At 46.1% G+C, this 5531-nt stretch overlaps 1 protein-coding gene across 4 annotated transcripts in view; it reads right to left on the bottom strand.

Moving 5' to 3' along the window:
* The window catches only part of FNDC3B (fibronectin type III domain containing 3B), a 401489-nt gene extending 400387 nt beyond the window's left edge, over nucleotides 1-1102 (bottom strand). For 2 of the 4 annotated variants that reach the window (XM_023737934.1, XM_023737942.1), the window contains exon 1: nucleotides 902-1102. The gene's annotated coding sequence lies outside the window, so the exon portion shown is untranslated. The remainder of the gene's footprint in view (nucleotides 1-901) is intronic. The other 2 variants (XM_023737932.1, XM_004383475.2) reach the window with 1 other exon arrangement.
* Nucleotides 1103-5531: the final 4429 nt, after the last annotated feature.

Genomic DNA, 5531 nt, shown 5'->3' with positions numbered 1-5531 from the left:
CCGACTGACCGGAGCTGCGCTGGGCTACACACCGGTTCGCCCGCTCCTTCCCGCCGCGCCCCGTTCCCCCGCCCGAGCTTCCAGCCGCCTGGCTCGCGAGTCCGGCCGTGGCCGCCGGTTACCGCCCCCTGCCCGGGGGGAGCCCGGTGGGCAGGACAGGGAGGGAGGACGTGGCGTGCACGGAGGTGGCCAGCGGCTAGGCGGGGAGTGTCCCGGATAGGCCTGGTCGGGGGCGGGGGGTCGGAGCGGTTCCCGGGGTTGTGGGCCCGGGACCCTCCCCGCGAGCATCCCCGGGCCCTTGGCCCCCGGCCCGCCCCCCCCAACCCCAGCGCGGAGAGGCGGCCTCAACTTCCAGCCCCAATTCGCACGCACGCCCCCCTCCCTCCACCATATGGAAATCTACAGCCTCAGAAAGTGACACGTCGAAGATTCCTCGGCCCCCCCAGCCGCCCTCCCCCTCCCGGGCAGCGTTCCTGACGCGGAGATTCCGGGAGGGGGAGCGGATTCCTCGGACAAAATCTACTGAGAAGGCTCGGGAGGGCGGGGGATGGGGGAGCCACTGCCTAGATTTTTTTTTCATCCAGAGGAATCTACCCGTTTCTTTCCCTCCTCCAAACCCTGGCAAGCAGGGGCACGGGCGGAGGACCCGACCTTGGCGAGACGCAGTCCCAAGGCAGGGGCCGCCCCCCTCTCCGGCCCCGCGCTCGCTAGGTGCCCAAACGAGTGCAGGGCGCCCCAGCACTCTGGCGCCAAGTTTTCCCCGGGAAGCCCGACGCGCTCCCGGGACAGGAACGCACTTGGGCGGACTCGGCGTCTGCCGGGGCTTTTCAGCGCGCCGGGACCCGGCGGTCGAGACGCGGGGTCCGGGTCCCCTCGAACCCCCGGCTCCTGCGCGCCTTACCTTGCTCGGGCTGAAACCTGGGGGGCCGGGCGCGCCACACACCGGGTCGCCCACGCCTTCCCAGCCGGCAGCCCCGAGTATCCCTGCCGCCCCCTTCGCTGCTCCCGCCGCCGCCGCCGCCGCTCTCCTCCTCCTCCTCCGGCCGCGGCCGCCGCTCAAATAACTACCAGGAGGGTTTGATGGGGGATTCCGCCATGTCAATGATGTCGGGACCACATGGGCACTTGGGGTCCGCCCACTGCCGTAAACTACAGAGTGTAACCGCCTCTACAAACGCTTACTCGCAGGAGCTGTTGGCGCCTCATTTGCCCCAACCCTGCCTAGCTAGGTAGGTTCAACCAGAGTAAAAAAGTCTGAGGGTTAGAGGAACTAGTAACTCCTGAAAGGCGAGGACTGCACATTCTGCATAAAATATAAATGCAGTGTTTATTCAGTAAAAATAGGAGCTAGGGCTCGAATGACACTTTTTGATTTACACATGTATATTGGCTTCGTTTTATCCCCAAAGCAACCCTTTGAGCTATTTTGTCACTCCCTTGTTTATTTCCCACAGCCCTTTGTTCCTACAGCTAACATAGGGTGGACAGATTTTTTTATACCTGAATTAAAATGTCTGTCTCCCCCTGCACTCACAAGGACAGAGATTGTTCCTTACTCATATCTGTATCTCAGCCAAACACAGCACAGTGCATGGACCACAATAGATAATTAGATGATTGTTGAGTTTATATTAATTAAATCAAATTTAATGTGTACATGTTGTACACGCTCAAAAAGGTTAACAGATTGCATCCCCTCAAACCTCCAAATTATCCAGGAGATAAGAGAGCAGAACTCAGCCCAGAAAGGGCCTGTCCCACCGTAGCTGCCCAGGTGTTCTGAATAACTGCGTTCAGCCTCAAGTATTAGGCTCTAAACGGGATTCAGTGATCAGAGGGAAAGTATTATTTTCATTGACCTAGAAAATAATAATGAATCTTTGTCTGATAAATATATTGTATGTAAATAAATTGCTGTCGAATTGACTCAGACACATAACGACGCCATGTGTAGCAGAGTAAAACTTTGCTCCATAGAGTTTTCAGTGGCAGATTTTTCAAAAGGTGATCTCTGGGCCTTTCATTTGAGGCACCTCTGGGTGAACTTGAACCTCGAAATTTTCGGTTAGCAGCCCAGAACTTTAACCATTTGCACCAGAACTCCTTATTGTGCATAACCAAAAAAAAAACCAAACCCTTTGCCGTGGAGTTGATTCCAACTCATAACAACCCTACAGGACAGAGTGGAACCGCCCATGGGTTTCCAAAGATGGACTGGTGGATTCAAACTGTGAACATTTTTGGTTAGCGGTGGTAGCACTTAACCACTGGGCCACCAGAGCTCGTTATTGCACATAGTACTGTATTAAAGCCCAAAGAAGACTGAGAAATAACTCTTTGTCTTATGAGTTTGCAATTCCTTTGTGGAGATATGAGGGATAATGGTGAGTCCAGGCAAATGGAGCCCTCCCTTGTAATTGGCTTCTCTCCTGCCAATGTCCCTACCAGGGCTCTTAAAGCCATCTTTCTAAAGCGTGGTTCCAATCTTAGGTCAAAGTCCTGCATAGGGAGATAAAAAAACAGTGGTCCCCAGTGCCTAAAGTGTACTGTCCAAACTCTTGTCCTGGCATAGATGACTCATCCCATTTGGTCCCAAATGTACTCTCTAGCCTGTTTATTCAGCTTCCACCTGAGCCAGGTCCTTCCACTCAGCTAAACTCATGACCTCTCTGCCCCTTTGTACATGCTTTCCCCTCTGTCCGGAACGTACTTCTTCCACTCCTCTATCTTAAGATTATTTACCCATCCTTGAGCTGCAGCTAAAATTATTCCTTCCCTCCCCATAGGCTTATAGCTCACTGAGCATAATTCTTTTCAGTTCTTCTCACATTGCTCTGAAGTTGTAGTTTACCTTTTCCACTTGACTGGGACTTCTTCATGTTTGTATCTCCAGCATCAACCCAGCATTGTGCTTTGAATATAGTACCTGCCTTATAAATGTTTGTTGAATAAATTAATTGCAAAGTATGTGGAAGAATCTGAATGACTAGATAAATGGGCAAACCTCAGAGATGGAAGGTTAAAATTCAGGTGTTGAAGGAAGGGCTTGGCAAAGGAGGCAAGAGAAATTCAGAGAACAGAACTATCTGCCTATTTCTTCTGCTAGTCTTTCTTCTTATTAAGAAAAATAAGATCAATATATAACAAAATGCTTTATAATTTAAAATGCATGTTTATATATATGATCTCACTGTTTTGTTCATCTTCTTATCCCTAACACCAAAAACACCCGTTCTGGCACAGAAGAGAAATCCAATAAATGTTTGTAAAGTGAAAGGAAGTATGGTGTAGTGGGAAGACCATAGAAATTATAATCAGACAAAAGCCAGTGACCTTAGGCAAGTTATTAAAGTTCTCTGAGCCTTGGTTTTCTTATTTATTTAATGGGAAGATTGCCTTCCTTCTGAGGTTGTTGTAGGGATTAAAAAAAACTCAAGCACCTGATCCTCAATAAGTAAATATTAATACCTCCATGAATGAGTGAATGAATGAATGAAGTCTTCCTGGGAGGAGAGTTTTAGTACACAAAATTGAAAATTTCAAGTAATAAGGTAGGACTTTGATAGAGTGCTCTTAGCTACATGTGAAGAGATTAGATTTAATACATTGAGAAAGCACCGGGGGTGATAAAGGAATGAAATGATCAAAATAGGCTCCAAGGTTGATTATTCTGATAGCAGGATATAAAATCAGGCTTATGTCAGAGACCTTACATGGGAGATGATGAAGACTCAGACCAGAACGATGGTTCTGTAAACAGGAATAAGGACCTCAACCCAAAGCCATGAGTACTACTATCTGGTGTTGACGGCTCAAGTCGCCTGCTACCATAGGTCTCAGGTTATAGAACCAAGGTCATGTCGGAGACTTTGCCCCAAAAGCAGCTTTGGATCTGCTCAAAAGCAAAAATTAACATCCAAATGAAGGTGCCTGGAGGAAGTTAAGTCCTATAACAAAATGCACAGATTTGTAAACCTTCCTTCACCCATTCAATGTAGGTTGAATCATATAAAGACAAAGATTCAAAATCATGACCTCAGGAATGACCTCAATTAATTTACAACAAAAGAAATCCAATGTTAACCCATAGGAAAACATGAACATATTAAAACTGGAATTGAAAGGTTTCAAGCCACTAAACTTCTGAACACTTTTATAGTCTAAAAAAAACTTTTAAGTCTTTTTTTCTTTAAATTTTATTTTGTTGCTGTTGCGAATGTACACAGCAAAACATACACCAATTCAGCAGTTTCCACATGTACAATTTAGTGACATTGATTACATTCTTCGAGTTATGCAACCATTCTCACCCTCCTTTTCTGAGTTGTTCCTCCCTCATTAATGTAACTCACTGCTCCCTAGGGTTCCTATCCAATCCTTCAAGTTGCTGTTATCACTTTGATCCCATATAGATGGTTCTTAAAAGAGCATAATGCTCCAGGCAGACCTTTTTTTACTAGTTAAACTATTGTTTGGTTTTCAGAAGATCTGAGGGGATATTTTTGGTTCAAGGCTCAAAGGTTATCTCAGGGCACTGGTTTCAGGGGTTCATCCACCCTCCATGGCTCCAGAAAGTCTAGAGTCCATGAGAATTTGAAATTCCACTCTGCATTTCACCCCTTTTGATCAGGATTCTTCTGTGCAATCTTTGATCAAAATGTTCAGTAATGGTAGCCAGGTACCATTCAGTTCTTCCGGTCTCATGACAAAGGAGGCAGTTGCTCATGGAGGCAATTAGCCACACATTCTATATCCTCCTCCTATTCCTGACTCTCCATCTTCCTCTGTCGTTCCAGGTTAATAAAGACCAATTGTTGTCCTTGGATGGCTGCTAGAAAGCTTTTAAGACCCCAGGGACTACTCAACAATTTAGGAGATAGAACAGAAGCACTTAACATGTTATTAGGCCAATTAAGCAGGATGTCTCATGAATATAGTCTAAAGATTTTTAATGTGAACCTCTCTCTCGAAGATCACATAGAATCTGGAAAGACCCAGCAGAGTTCTCAGTATCTGTGTCCTTTCACTGCCCATAGCTGGAGTTTCTAGATCCTCACAGACAGGTTTAGTCTTGCCTCTAATCTTAGAAACCAATCTTGACCTTAGATAGATGGCATTAACTCTTTACATCTACTTCTTGTTCTAATGTCCTGAGCTAGATGTGACACCAACTTCGATATGGATATTGACAAAAAGCCAGTTAATCCTGTTTTGAAGAATGCTCAGAATTATTAGAGTACTAACTAGAGTAGAGGGCAGCCAGCTCAGTCAATAACACAATCCAAGAGCAACATTGCAACTTCAGTTAATTACAATTTCAAAAACAATTTAATCAGCCGAAGTTGTGGTTTCACCTTCTTTCCTATTTTCTAAGGAATGACAAATTTTAGCCCAATATTTAATTTTTTTTTTTTAATTAAAATACTTTTCAAGCAAGGAGATCTATCCCAGAATTATCAAAACTATTCAGGATGACTGTCAGAGCTCCTAAAATCACAGGGTTGATAGGGAGCTAAAGGTTTTGTACCTGC

The sequence above is a fragment of the Trichechus manatus genome, unplaced genomic scaffold, assembly GCF_000243295.1.
Source record: "Trichechus manatus latirostris isolate Lorelei unplaced genomic scaffold, TriManLat1.0 scaffold00110, whole genome shotgun sequence".
NCBI lineage: Eukaryota > Metazoa > Chordata > Mammalia > Sirenia > Trichechidae > Trichechus > Trichechus manatus.
This window is presented reverse-complemented; position numbering and strand designations above follow the sequence as displayed.